This window comes from Scatophagus argus, chromosome 2 (genome assembly GCF_020382885.2).
Source record: "Scatophagus argus isolate fScaArg1 chromosome 2, fScaArg1.pri, whole genome shotgun sequence".
Taxonomy (NCBI): domain Eukaryota; kingdom Metazoa; phylum Chordata; class Actinopteri; family Scatophagidae; genus Scatophagus; species Scatophagus argus.
The window spans coordinates 9,175,870-9,191,967 of NC_058494.1; the positions used below are offsets into that span (position 1 = coordinate 9,175,870).

A 16,098-nucleotide genomic window follows, 5' to 3' on the forward strand; every position below is an offset into this window, starting at 1 on the left:
GTACATACATAGGTGACTCTCTATAGTTTATTGATACATTTTTGCGTCAGTTTTAGGTTCAATCTCAATTAAACTTCACATACAGTGGTGAACATTTGGGCCTATAGAGTGGAGCTGCCCCAGCTGCAGATCTTGGTGGTAGCTGCAAAATCAATTTTCAAATGGAAACTTTGAACGTGAATAGCAACTGGACACGGGTCAGTTTGTCCTATTATATTAAATCATTTACATCTTCTTTTGCCCCTGTACTGTTTGACAGGCCTTCTTCTGCTAATTTGTCATACAATTATTCAGATTTACACAGCATAATATAATCCAGCAGTGCTACTTTAACACTGAAAAAATATCATTTTGTGTTTGCTGTGTGTCACTGATATCATTACAACTGTCTGATATCACCACAGGAATAAAAAAGTAAAATTTTGGTCTTTATATGGTAGAACACCTATATTGTATCTAAACTGAGACTTTCAATAACTCTCTCTCTCACACACACACACACATAGATACACACTCGTAGATTTTGACTGTGCGTTTCAACACGTCCACCCCATTGAATTGTATTTTGAAACTTTCCAGCGGAAGTTGCCCTCCATATTCTCAGCGGTTTGACAGATGTCGGGACCGCTGAGCACCAACCGCGGAGCGCGCACCTCAGTCATTCCGAAGCACTTCAGACCACTGCAACAGGAGCGAGATTTAATTATAATAGAAATAGAGAAAAAAACCCCAAAACAAACAAAACTAAACTAAACAAAAAAAGAAAGTAAGCCTTGACAGAAGCCTAGCTGGACACGCTCAAAGAACAAGTCCAGTCTTCCTTCCTTTCTTTCTTTTTTCTTTCTTTCTTTCTTTCTGTCATTTCTCTGTGTTTGGCCTCGGTGATGTGTTGGCGGTGCTCTCTGGACCGTAGCCCCTTGCAGTGATGGACCGGGCCGGGAGATGAGCAGCGGGCGGTGTGGGGGTGCCAGGGGCGCAAGAGGAGGTCTGGTAAGAAAGCGTTTTATTGATGTTCGCGCTGTTCATCTGTTTACTCTACACTAGTGTCTGTCCCATCCCTCTCTAAACTTCACAAGAGCAGAGTGTCGGTTGCCAGATTGGCTGTGCTGCTGATGAAGCGTGGAGTTGATGCTGTTTTATTGTCCCTGTGATCTAAACAGTGTTTCACTGTGGAGGAGAGCGCAGCCTCAACTTTCTGAGGTGTTTCAAGAGGTTTACGCTACCATCAATAACTTGATGGATCACCTCATTGTCCTTGTATCCTTGTTCACAAACAGGCCGCTGTCACTTTTTATGTTCAAATGTTGTGTGTGTGTGTGCCTCTTTGCGCTTATCACGACGAAGGAACCAGAGAACATGGTTCAGATAAAGCCTACCGCCTCTGCTTTCAAAAACTGGTCTGTCGTGTTTTAATCTGCATTATCAGCAGGGCAGATTGATGTAAGACGATGAGACACTGGATGAGGTGTTACAGCTTGTTTGCTCATGATCAGTGAGAGTCATAAAGTTTGGAGGGTGATAAAAATCTCTGGCTGTTTGCTCCCTCTTTCCATCTCTCTCTCTCTCTCTCTGTGGTTTTGTTATTCCTGTGGCCCCAAATAAACTGATAAGATGCGGGTGGGTTGAGTGATAAGAAGTGCTGCAGAAAGTAGGAAAACTGATTGGCCTACATGTTAGGGGTAAATATTTAATTTTGTTTGATTCTGATATGATTCTTGTATGGTTAATTTGTTACGGCACAGCTCTCACATGAAACTGGAGCAAATATTTCCGTTTCTTGTACCGTAAAAGTTTGGTGCTGTCTTATGATCACTGTGCTGTGAAATCATCTAGAATCAGCAGGTTTTAGACAATTCATTTATTTTGCTACTTACATATGACATCTGCAGTGAAAAATTGTTGTAGCCTGAGGCAACTGCAACGCTGTAATATTTGAGGGTAATTCATTTGCCAAAAAGAGATAAAACACACATTAAACAAAGTCAAAGATGCATTTGAATTTTTTATATTTTCTATATCAGCAGTTTGAATCAGCAGTATTATGTCATTTTTCATGCTAAAATGTCAAGTATTCATTTCAGCTTCACAAATGTATTGTTTTGCTGAACTTTTTGTAATATGTAACAGTAAACTGAATGTCTTAACATATCATTCTCAGCTGTGGGAAAATGCATTTTTCACTGCTTTCTGGCTTTTTTTTGCAAATGAAACAATGAATGAAGAAGCAATCAGCAGATTAACTGAGAATCAAACTAAACGTTGCTTTCAGTCCTGCGTGATCGCAATAAACAAAATTTAAACGCCGACCCTCACTGACAAGCTTCTCCAGAGAAGCTGACCAGGACTCTCACTTTACGACTGTCTTCGACTTTAAAAGTGGATGAGAGAGGCTGATTTGATTGGCCATTACTGAAGCCTATCCTAACTGCAGTGCATTCATCCCATGATCCAGTCTGATTTCCAGATTATGCTCCGGTCCACTAGGTTTGCACTTCTGCCCCCAAGTTGGCACCCGGTTTCTAAAAGACTGAGTTTTTTGTCTCACTCTGTGTCCTTTCACTCTCCTCTATTGTATTTTTATCTACTTCCCAAGAAGTAATATCATAAGTTGTCCTGCCTCAGGGCTCCGTGGTCTCCCCAGACATCAGACCACTCTTTTGTAATGGTATGATGGCCAGAGATTTGATTTACCTGGTCAGGATGGACCGGCGTACATACAGGGAACGTTTACAAAGGACAGATATTGATTCACAGTCGCTGGTCTTCAAACCTGAAAGCAAACAAAGTAAGCTAATGTCTTTTTTCCATTAACTTCTTCCTCCTTGCACGATCACTGTTGTGAAAAGCTCAAGGTTTGAATGGCTAAACTTTTTTCAATCAATACACAGTCAAAGACAGAAGGTTGTTGTAAAACAAGACTGAGCAAGACTCATTCAGTAGGAGTGTGGATGGAGCCTGGCGGGGGCATTGTTTGGAAAAAAATGATAGCTTTGACTGATGACACCCGGTCTGTTAATATATCAGACCATTTTCTTCTAATGTACTTCCAGCTTAATGAAATTCAATGAGACACATTTTCAGAGTGTGAACAACACCCTTGTCACAATGTAATGCAGTATAAAAACTGCCATGGCTGAAATATACCACTGAATGGCCAAAGAATAAAAAACATCAGATCACTACCACAACACACAACGACTTGAGGTGTCCAGTCAGGACCGGTGGGGTCTCCACACAGTTATGTTAAAATAAATGCATTAAAAGTAAGTCTGAAATAAGAATGCCATACATCTGTTTACGGGGTTCATAAAGAATCCGAAGAATGCTGTAGTCCAGAATGGATTATTGGTGTGTTTCCAAACAGCCGCTGACAGCTGTTGCACAAAATGCCTTTAAATGTCTTCAGATTCTTAAGAAGGCAAAAACACCATCACTTTTCATTGTCAGATCTCTTGGGGAAAGCAGCAGGAAAGGCATACTGTGACATTCATTTATTTATATATTTGTTTATATGTTAGTTTATTCGTTTTTAAAAAGAAAGCTAAAATAATCTGAAGGTTTTTCATCTTTCTGGTGGTGGTGATGCACCTCAAAGCTGCTTTATCAACTGCCAGTGAGCACTAAAGAGGAAGATGAAGGTTAAATGTGCAACCGGTTTGTCACACTTAATGGTCAAATACTGTGCAATACTAGTGCATGGACTTAAGTTGCACTGAAGCACATATTTTCTGCGTGGAATCACTTGGCTTCGTGAATGAGAAGGAGATGTAATACATATTGCTGATACAATAGTTTATATTTTCTCTGGAAACTTCAACATTTTGAACACACTCAGAAAGAGAGGGAGGTTTATGTGAAAGCCAGCCTTGCATATTTCATGTATATTTTCTTTTGTCGACTCCTCTACTTGATCTCTCTGTTAATTATTCATTAGGGTCGGTTGAGGTATACAGAGTGAGTGATTATGCAAGGAGCCTCACATTAGTCACTCTCTCTTGCAACAGCAACACACACATGTAAACACAACACACACATTTTTTTGTCTCATTTTGTCTTTGCATCCAAAGTGCTACACTCTTTACTGTCCTTTTACAAAAATAATTTAATGCCTGTGTTTTTATTCATTTAAGTATTTATTTTTGTAAGGAAAAAAAAACAACACACACGCTGTTGCTGCCCAACTTCATTAAGAGTTATCTGAAGAAGCCACGGCGTTTGGTAGGGTCTTCGTCTTGAGTGACGTAAACAAAATGGCGTGACTGCGTGGAACGTTGGCGGGTGTGTTGTGTCGGTGTGTATGTTTTTTATGCATGCCTGTTGAGAGGAGTTCTGCTCTATAAACACAGTTGTTTATTTAATCAACATTGACCCAGGCTGGTTTCTGACGCATGCTGTGGTCATGCAAACATGCACACGCACACACACACACACAACACACACACACACATGCACACACATACACACACACATACACACACAAATAAATTCAGAGCACAGTAGACGCAGATTGCCTCTGCCTGGTTAAACATTTTATCTGTCAGTGAAAAACACATTCATTAATCTACCCAGTCTGATGCTGATGTCATTAGTGTGAGACACCCCTGTGGCTAATTAATCCAGGAAATGACTGCAGGTCAGTGGGACATGCGGCTGTGCACCTTTCAGACGCATTAAATCGCTGAGCTTTCTCTGCGCTTTCTCTCTGTTGTGCTGGACAACGACACGCACTGCATGCACAAATCGCACAAATCATGCTCCACAATATATTCTGCACTGTGGTATTGGTACTGTTGTTTAAGTAAAAGATCTGAGTACTTCTTCCACTGCTGCTGGTAGCTGACCATCCATCCATCCATCCATCTATTATCTAACAAACTCTCACTCTCACAACTAGGGGTAATGTAGAGTAGCCAATTAGCCTAATGTGCATGTTTTTGGGATTGTGGGAGGAAGCCGGAGTACCCGGAGAAAACCCACGCAGGCACAGGGAGAACATGCAAACTCCACATAGAAGGGCCCAGACTGGGATTCAAACCTGGAACCCTGTTGCTAAGAGGCGACAGTGCTAACCACTGCACCACCATGCCGCCCATCGCTGATCTTATTGCAAATAAAAACACATTTCATTGGCAGCTGTGTTATAGAGTCACATATTTATCCATATATTGCATCACTGCTGCATAAGAACCTGCATTGGTGAACTGGCAGCAACACATTATATGTCAATGAACTAAGAAGAGTTTGCCAGAGCTGAAAGGGGGAGAAGGAAGTAGGCTACAGCAAATAGGAGTGGGAGTCTATAGCACCATAAGGACATCAGCAGTGTTTGTTGTAATTACTCTCACTGTCAAAAAGGGGAGACAAAAGTTCTGCCCTGCAGGTTTAATTTGATTTGGATGATTTGTTAGCAGTTGCAGCTGTTGCTTATTTACACATGTGACAGTCTTGGAACAACATTGTTTTTCATCTGGAGTTGTGTTTCTGACCACATGAAGTCTAATATACACTCTCTCGTAGCTCTTTTTGGGTCTCTTCCACTTCCTAGAGAATCTGCAGGTGTACAGTGGGACACCAGTTGCAATCTCCTGTTAAGCTCCAAACCACCACTCTGACCATCTACATTTTTGCCCTCCGACTACCTTTGGCACTGGACTTTAAAGCTGGCATAACTCGTGAAGACTTGTTAAGTAGAGACATCTTTCTTTGGGATACTGCGCTTTTAAAAATTAATATGCTTTATGGAATTACTCAGGAGAGTAAAGTGAGCAGCATCACTATTTCCTGTTATCTGACTTTCATGGTACAGACACTTTCATTAGATGTACAGCAAACAGCTTGTTAACTCACAGCCAATGATAGCACATCAAGAGACCGTAATTTAAAATGTGCTCTCGGCTATTAGCGTTCATAAATCTGTACTGTGGTGTTTATTCATGAGCCTGCACTTGTGTTCATTGATGGTTATCTGGATTAATCTGGTCTTCATGCTGCGCTGTGAGTTTCTCTGACAGTGAAATTTAAAACCCTGAATCAGTCCATCATATTAATTATGTACCTGCGTCATGCCTTACTCCACCACTCCCTCTTTCTCTTTCTGATGTTCGGTGTTCCTGTCCGTCTTTGAAATCTCTTATCACTCCCATTTCCCCCACGAAGGGCAATAATCCCTCCTTACTACACCCTGTCTAATGAGGGCATCAGTTCAACACACTCCTTTTGTTGTTCTGCTGTATGTCTTTTCTCCTCTCCCTTTCCATTATTTCATTATATTCTAACACTCTACATTAGCCATCTCCACAACACTCTTCCACTTCATCTGCAGTTCCCACTCTCAGATTGCCCCAGCCCTAATCTCCCTATTATTATATTTTCTCACTCACTTTCTTGAAGTGTAACGTTAAACCTCTCCCATCTCTGCCCAACCCAGTCAGGACACTGTATGTGTGTCTGTCTGTGAGTGCATAAGTGTGTGATCTGTTTATCCGTTCTTTCTGAATTCACCCTCTGGACTTTCCTTTAACCCCTGCACTATCACAATATTTCACACTGAACCGTTTGTGCTGGATAGAATACCTGACCACCAGAAACTAGACTATGTCTAGTCTTAGTATAAGACTAGAGCTTAGCTAGCCCATGCCTATCCTGTCTGGTGATACACCTTTTGAACTCAAGTTTCTTTCTTTTACCCTGCTAAAATGATCATTTTCACCTTGATAACTCAATGTAAAGCACACTTTATTCAAATGAGACACGAGCAAATTAAACTGCAAAACTGTCTTGCATGTCTTTCATGTCTTTCCACAGTCACCTCTGGTTTAGTTGAAATAATCCTTAATTTACTGAGTAAGATGAGAACATATTCAGGTTCTGCACACTGTTTTCACCCACTGCTGCCCGACTCTCTCTTGCTTTTCTGCCATTTCACCTTTCTCCTGTCTCCACCTGCTGTGTCTTCTCATCCCTGGAGTCATAGTCCTCATCAGAGTTGCTGTAAATCACCTCCAATGAGTCTCAAGGTATCCCTCTGAGACTGTGTCCAGTCCCAGGCTGGTGTCCATCCGTGTTCACTCTGAGCTGAAAGCTGAATTTGGATTTGTCAACATAAATAGATTTGACAATGAGGAGATGGGCAATGACATGAGTGCCTTTAAGAGTAAGAAGAATTTAGCTTTCTTAGCTTCACTAGAAGATCACTTGTGGCAGTGCTATGCTGAAAGCTATCAGTTTACCTCACTTGCAGTTTTTACTTCTGAACAATATCTTGAATTGAATAAATTGTGTTGCATTCAAGTAATAATGTTGAAAAGGATATTATTATTAGTAGTATTGTTTCTTAACCTAAGTGTGTGCAGTATTATTCAAGTATTTAAACATTCTGGTAGTAGTAAAAATGTGAGTATTTGGTTTAAATTTTGACCAAGTGGTTTCCTGCTCTGAATGTGCAAACAGCTTTTCCCACAGCACTGCAGTAGCCTTGTGTAGGTTTTTACTAAGTGCAGCAAATGAACCAAAGACATGCTGGGAGCAAAGCAAAGTGAAGATGATCCATTATACATGCGCAGCTAATATATAATGTGATCTACTATACACAGCTGGGAGGAAGGAGAAAGAGGAGGGAGAGCAAGAGGAGAAATGGAGGTGAAAGATAGATGAGGTTAGTCTGTAATGTCTGTCTGACACTTGAACGAGTCAAATGAGACATTTTGACACCATCAACACCGTTCTGTTGTTGCTGCTGTTTCATTTTCCCTGCCATGCATAAATCTGACAAACTCACTACACCACTCACAGTAACATCACTCATTAATTAACGCACACAAATACCTACCACCAGATGCTTTTGCAAAACTGTGTGGGTGCAAATGTTTTTTAGCTATCTCCCACTCTCTCTCTCTCTCTCACTCTCTCTTTCTCACACACACACGCACACACATGCACTCACAAATGGCCACAATTTAAGGAATGAAAGACATCACTGAGGGCGTGTCCAGGCTTGTCAGCTCTGAGATCACACTGGCAAACCGTTGATGTCCTTCAGAGCTTCACTGAAAGTGGTTTTGTCTGACCTGTGTGTACAGATACATTCTATGAAGGTGCATGCATCTGTGTGTGTGTGTGTGTGTGTGTGTGTGCATGTGTGGGTGAACATTTGCCCTCGAAGGTATCACTTACCCCCTCACCCTTCTTTCATCAAGTCCCAACTAATGTTTTAGTCATGCTACTCGTCTGTCGTCATTTGTCCTGTTGTTGCGACAACCATATCCCAGCTCTCCTTGGGACAGCTGAAGTGTGTTACACACATTGTTGTTCCTCTCAGGATGAATCATAATGATTCTGGGGATTCCTTGATTTCTCTAATAGGGCCATAATCATGCAAAAAAAAAAAAAAAAATCACTTTGGTTTAGCCTCAACTGTACTTTACATTAGCAAGTAGCACATGTTTGGTAGCATAGTAAACAAAGATGAAGAACATGGTAAACATTATACCTGCTAAACATCAGTTAGCATTAAGACTATGCCAGCATACTGACATTAGCCTCACAAAGCTGCTAGTATGACTCTTCTAAGCAGTAATACTGGAATAGTAATTGACTTTCTTAGTATTGTTGTTCAAATTTGATTGCCAGAAGACCACATGAGGTTTCTCAGGGCAACTAGTCCTCAAAATTAAACAACAAGATACATAATTTGCTACTGTTGTCCTGAAAGATTTAGAATCTGTCACCCGTATTGACAATGTGATAATAGTTGTCACTGCTGTCCAAAACTGTTACCAATCATCACACTAAAACAGAGCTATGAGTATGGTTTGGTTAGGTTTACGCTTCTCTTCTGGCAGAATTCTGGTGATATTTTTTCTTTTCATATTGACTTTTATTCCTATATCCAGGATAGATAACTGTGGCCAAGCAAAAACAGGGAATTGGAAAAAGGAAGGGACAAGAGAGGAAGTGGATTATATTTGGTATCTGTTGTATAAACTGCATCTGAGGATCAAGTGTAAAGAGGAATGGAGCTTGGATGATAGAATACAAAGACAATACTTTGGGATGCAGACTGAAAATATTAATCTAAATCTGTATTAAACAAAACAGGCTCCCATATACTCAATAAACCTTATATTTAGGGGTTTCTAGGTGTCTGCTGAATGCCTGAGATGTGAGCAGATTAAACTCTCATGCCCACTATCGCTGCTGCTGTAGGCTCCGGTTAGGTTTTCATTACATATGATTTTTTTTTTTTTTTAAAGAAAGGCCACAGATCCTGGTCTGTAGTGAGTAATAAAATACACAGAAAGCAGGAAGGATATCGATTCTTGAATAACAATGAGTCATCAAATTACAAATCTAAATCACATTTGAGGCCTATTGCGAAACAGTCATGCTGGTTTTGCCCATTCAGTCCCAACCTAAAGAACAGTCTCGCTGAGATCGGCTGTACATCCAGCCTTAGCAGCACAACTGACCATCGTCATGATCATCAGGTCATCAGTGTGGAGAGAGCCTGCACAGCTCAGATCAATATGCTGTGAACCCAATATGTGGTGCATTAAGAGGCTGATAAAGATCTCCTAGGTCCTCCTGTGTGTTTAATATTACAGGACCCCAATGTAACCATGCATTAACCTCTTCTGTCACAGCAACCATAAGCCCCTACATTACTGTAGGCCCTGGCACTACTTTTTTACAGAAGGGGGTTTTACAGACAGTGCAGCCTATATTTATATTAAAAAAGAAATTATCTCTTTTGCAATTTTCATTTCCACTGTGCATTAATTTACCTGCTCTGTGCAAAAGATTATAACCAATCCAGTCCTTTTTACCAGTTTACATCTCTTTAATGTGGACGGTATTCAGTTTTTAGCAACCAGTTACTTTATGACTACCTGCTCTACTTCTCCGTCTTTCTCAGCACACAGTCCTTCATGGTCCTCCACAGCAGCAGAGTTGTCTCTTACCAATTGTGGTCCACAATACTGACATTTGTCAGTCCAGCCACAATACAGTTAAGTTAGATAAAAGCTATCTCTAGCTAGAGCGTGATAGTGGTATTTTTTCTTTTCCCATGACACCTTGTGTACTCAGTCCAGTAATACTAGGGCATTTATCAACACATCCATAAATAGCAGAAATTTGCAGCATTTGTCATTATCGGTTTTCAAGTCTTCAAAATCCAGTTCGTTGACCAGCTTTAACTAAATGCTTTTGTTGCTCTCACTCTGCAAGAACAATAAAAGAGCTAAAGTACTAAAGCAGAGGTGAGCTGCCCCACAAGCGTAGACGACATGGTCAGCATCAGGCTGTGAAAATAAACAATCATCCAATTCCAAAACAAGCCTGAAAACTCATCAGCCTGACACAGCAACCCAAACATACCGTAACTCAATATTTTAGTAGTACTGTAGCTGGTTCCATGTGTGAAAAAAAGGCTAGAGAGGTTCTTGTTCTTGCTCTCAGCACAGGGGTTGATAATATTAGAAAGGAGAATTTTATAACTTTTATCACTGACACTAACATTTTATCATGTGTTGCAACTATCACAAGGGTTGGGTACTGAGCTTTTACATGCTGTATTGGATGACGTGTTGGATTTCTTACCCACATGCAATTTAGTATGATGAAACAGCAGATGAGAGTATGTCTGAAACCTGAGTAACACTAATTATGCAGAAATATTACGGTATGCAAACACTGTAACAGTGACAGTAACAACATAATGGAAATGCCAGTTTAAGAAATCCTACTCTATGCTAATGAGTTTCTTTATTGTAGTCCTGCTGTCCAGGCTGTTTCTCTGCTTCTCTAGCTGTTCTGAGGTCTTGGACAGTTTCCTCCTCCAAAGCATATCTGGTGACTTAATTTCCATCCATCCATTTTCTATACCGCTTATCCGTCAGGGTCGCGGGGGAGCTGGAGCCTATCCCAGCTTGGTGACTTAATTTTTACAACTGAAATTGCATTTTTGTTATTACAAAAAAAGTTTTATATTATAATAAGAGTGGAGGAGACAGTTTTTTGCACAATGCAGAAATACAGGATGACATTAGTACATAAGTTCTTCATTATTTTCTGTTTTATTTTTTAACTAAAATATACTGTTACTATTAATATTTTATCCTTTTGATTCTTATTTCTTATTTTATAGCTTCACATTTGGTATATATGACATGGTAATGAAGGTTAAAAATCAAATACTGTCCAGTATGTATAAGTCTTTGCTTCTTCCAAGATGATTACATCATAAAATAATAAAGGGATTTACAGTATATACTTTTTTAAATGCAAAGTAAACAAAGACGGTTTGAAACCTCACTGTGTAGAAGAGATGATTCAGTACCAGTGAACTCTCTGCAGTTGAAGACTTCCGCTGCTGACTGAAGATCAGTGTCTCTTGTCTCTCAGTCCCTCTTCATTTTATTTGTGTGTGTCTGTGTGCACACTTGTGTATTCATTGCTTTGTGTTTATCCCCTTTCTTTTTCTCTCTATTACTGATTTTCTTTCATATATTCTTCCTTCTGGGGCGGCACGGTGGTGCAGTGGTTAGCACTGTCGCCTCATAGCAAGAGGGTCCCAGGTTTGAATCCCGGTCTGGGCCCTTCTATGTGGAGTTTGCATGTTCTCCCTGTGCCTGCGTGGGTTTTCTCCGGGTACTCCGGCTTCCTCCCACAATACCAAAAACATGCACATTAGGTTAATTGGCTACTCTAAATTGCCCCTAGGTGTGAGTGTGAGAGTGTGTGGTTGTCTGTCTTTGTGTGTTGGCCCTGCGATTGACTGGCGATCAGTCCAGGGTGTACCCCGCCTCTCGCCTGTAGTCAGCTGGGATAGGCTCCAGCCCCCCCGCGACCCTGACGGATAAGCGGTATAGAAAATGGATGGATGGATGGATGGATGAATATTCTTCCTTCTTAATCTCATGACAGAAAGAGCCTTAGGCTGGTTGGGTAGATGGCTGAGGAATTATGCTATATCTTAATGAAGCTGTGCATTTCAGCTCTTCTGTTCTGATGTTGATGCCACAATGCTGTGACATCTATTATAATACGCCAACAAGCGTCCACAGGGACTCTCTGGTTTAATTATTTTCTTATTCATGTTTGTAATACTGTGTGCTTCTCAGCAAAGGAGAGGGATGTCATTCACAACTGCCACATTTGGTTTTCTATCAGAAACTTGTCACCCTATCTCTCTCTCTCTCTCTCTGTCTCACACGCACACACACACACACACACACACACACACATGCACGCGCGCGCGCACACACACACACACACACACGCACGCACGCACGCACACACACATACAGCAGTAAACTTTGTTTGGTGTTTGGACTATTTGGTGTCAAGTCTGTCTGTTTTTGATCCACCCTGATTGGCGTTGTTGACAAAGCATTACTCCTTGAATTTATTGTCACGTATCAATGCGCCGCACTGCATGCACACACACAAAGTCTGGCTTTTTACAAGTAGCTCTATATATGCAATTAACACAACTTTTACTACACAACACCCACACCCTCAGACACACACTAAGCCTGTTGAGTGTAAATATTTGTGTGCAGTAGCAGGTTTGTCATACTTTACTTGCTGAACCTCTGTGGAGCAGATCCATTGACAATGGACAGTGGGATGAAGCTTGGAAAGGAGAGAGTGAGCAGCACACGGGGATTATGAAAGGAACAACAGGATTGAACAGACCAGCTGTGACACTCACTTAAAACATCATTCTTGGTGAACAACAATTTTGCCAGATAAAATGATGTCAGGAGCACACATTGACTATAGTACCTGTAAACTTTTAAACAGGGAAGACAATTCAGCAATGATCTCTCTTGTGCAATGATTTCTTGATAACAACACGTTTTAAAACAGTATTTATATAAAGGACAATACATACAAAGCAATAAATAAATTACCCTAATTTCCGGAATATTGACCGCACCTGAATATAAACCACACCCACTAAATTTAAAAAGAAAAAAAAAACTTGTAAATATATAGGCTGCAATTGTCTTTAAGCCACAGGTGTCCACGTTGTCAGTCTCTCTTTTCTTGTCGTTCTCAATGTCACTTTCGTCTTCAGGCAAAATCCATAAATTAGCCGCATCTTTGTTTAAGCCGCAGGGTTCAAAGCGTGTGAAAAAAGTAGCGGCTTATAGTCCGGAAATTACGGTAATTAAAATAGTGTTAACCCAGTGAGTTTGCAGAAAACACAGTCTCCTGACTTGCTTGAAACAAAACACCTGTAAAAGGGTTGTGAACATACACTTGCCACATACATGACACCATGCCAGGTAAAAAGGTCATTGTATCTTGAGGATGATAACTAAAACCATAGGTTTGGTTAATGTAATGTTACCTTGCGTATCGAAGTTGGTGATGTTGATGGAGTGTAAATTTTCTTGAATACAATAAAGGGCAGGACAGAGCTGTTAAGGCTAGCCTGAACTTGGATGGCATCCAGAAGTGGATTCCACTCAGACAGGAAATACTACACACTGGAGGTTCCAGTCATGACTGGGCCTTTTATGAGTTTTATCCCCTACAGAATAACTTAAGCAGTGCTAGATAATAATGAAGCTCCTTGACCTTGGATTTAATGATAGGTTACTACTGTGGGTAGTAAGCTAGTTTGCTGAATGTATTAATGATTGCATTTCATATAATAGCACATTAGTAGCACACACTGTTTTATCCATTTTTTAAAAATTGGTTGTTTTTAAAAATGGATAAAACAACGGCCTTTCAAACTCCTTGTATACTAAGCCGGTTTACTTAAAGCATAAATCACATCATGTAACTGGCATGGCAATTGCTGTATAGCGCTTATAATGCTACTGGTGCTCCCCATGCTGAGATTTAATGGAGAGCTCTGCAGTATTGCTCTCTTTCAGATCATAGAGAACATATAGTCCTCTCCTCTTGTTTTCTCTGGGGCTTTTCCGCATACCATTATACTCACAATTCCCTATCATCTGACTCTCGATCCTCAGCTCCATCTCAGCATATATACTGCAGTACGTATGCTGTCACACATTGTATTAGAATGCTACATAAGTCATTGCGCAGATACTTTATGCTTGATAAGTGTGGTTTTATATATGTGTGTGTGCAGGGTTGTTAATTTATTTGTTGCATGCATGGTTACATGTCTATCTACAGAACATGTCTAGAGGCTCTTGTCGGAAATTATGCAAGTGCACCACTGTTTGCCTGTGTAGCCTGGGCCTGTGGCTTTATGCATTACTAATGTTGATTAGGATGAAAATCATCACATGAACAAATGTGAACATTTGGCCACACAAAATTAACCCTTTAACTCTCTTTGGTGACATCCTATCATCAAACACCTTATGTTTGCAGCTCCTCCACATAGTGCACATTGGCTGATCGAGCCAGTGGGTAGAAGCACGCTGGGTTATATTTCTAATTTAGTCTTTAGTTTCAGAAGTAAGACTGCCCAGGACACAGCCAGTGGCACAAGGTAAAACGTAACAGTTGGTCATAAGAAATAACAGTTGGGAGTCAAGTGTAGGATGCATTTCTGTCAGATGGGCCATGATGTTCAAAATGGAAATGAGATCACTTATGGTGACTGGGCCACAGTCTAAAAGTGTGTATTCTGCATTAAATTCCTGTACCTTCATCACAAAGTTTTTTACCTAAACTCTATTCACCTAATGGTACAAATGTAAACATAACAGGCACATAAGAGACAACAATAGAGGAAGAGTCTAAGGACAGAGGGCGTGATATGCTGCACACATTGTAAAGCCCTTTGAGGCACGCTGTGATGTGTGATTCTGGGCTATATAAATAAATATACATAAAATGGGCTTGACTTAACTAGAGCTCTGGGAGCTCTGAAGCTGTTGAATGTGATGTTACACACTTGACAGCATATTCTGTCACTGTCAGGGTAAGCAGGATCATTCAGCCAAAAAAAAAAAAAAAGAAAGAAAGAAAAAATAAAAAATGTGATGTCATGTTTTTGATGTGGGTAAGCAGAACAATCACAGAGAGCAGACTGTGGGAACAATGCTACAGTTTGTTGTCTAGTAATACTGTAGAAAACAAAGTGAAAACACAACATTAGAATAACAAGTTTTAGTCTAGTAAAATTAATTTTCCATTTCCAAACACACTGCTCAGTCGCTGTTTTGAATAAAAAGAAAAGTAAAAACAAAAGTAGACTCTGGCTGCAAGCCCACAGGACCTGCACACTTGAATTCCTTCAGTTGTATGGGCTTTAATTCAAGCGAATGCAAAAGAGGCTGAACGTTCTCACAACAAAAGTGTAATGTAACCATGCCATAAAACGTTATTCGTCGGTTTAACGGCAGACATTTTGACGTGTCAGGAAAAACACTGGTGTGACTAATAAAATGAATTCCATTCAGTCTTCTGCTGTCTCAGGGTCCTGGTATTTTTCAGACTACCTCACTGTCACACTGACATCTTTATAGGACACTTGCATAGAACAGAGCTCCCATTGATGTTAATGGTATGCTTTTGTTGGTATGGCAAAGCAAAATGTTTATTCCTACATGTCCTCAGCAAACTCCAAACACAGCTCTGCCAACCTTCAATCTGTACTCAGCTTTAATCAGAGAGAGTAATTGAAAACACCTGTGTGGGTGCTTAATTGTTTTAAGTTTTGATTCCTTTCTAGCCTGGGAAGACGTCTTTCTACACTGTCATCACAGTTAGGAGAGCCACCTGGCTTTTACAAACACTGCATGACACACCTGCAACTCCCTTTCAGGATTCTGTGAGCCTGTAAATGTGAGAAGTCTTCACTTCACTGGAATCTTTGACACACTATAAAATAAAAGGAGGGCCTTTTCTAATAAGCAAATTTAAGCTTCTCAGAATGACATTGCATGCATTTAAAAAGTTGAATTACTGCTCCCAAAGTGATTAGAAATGACATCACTCACACTTATTCTTGGATAGATTCCCCTTGAATTGTTATTACATTAACTGTCCTGATCCTCTCAGCTCATAAAACAACAGGATTGAACTTGTTTCACCACTGCTGCATTTCTTCCTCTCTGACCCTGTCTGACATCCATGAAAACTGGAGGCATGTCTGGA

The 16,098-nt window shown here is 40.4% G+C and overlaps 1 protein-coding gene across 1 annotated transcript in view; it reads left to right on the forward strand.

Annotated features, from left to right (window-relative positions):
* The first annotated feature begins 694 nt into the window (after window positions 1-694).
* The window catches only part of gcgrb (glucagon receptor b), a 35,596-nt gene continuing 20,192 nt past the window's right edge, over window positions 695-16,098 (forward strand). Inside the window, exon 1 of the mRNA XM_046406968.1 lies at window positions 695-990. The gene's annotated coding sequence lies outside the window, so the exon portion shown is untranslated. The remainder of the gene's footprint in view (window positions 991-16,098) is intronic.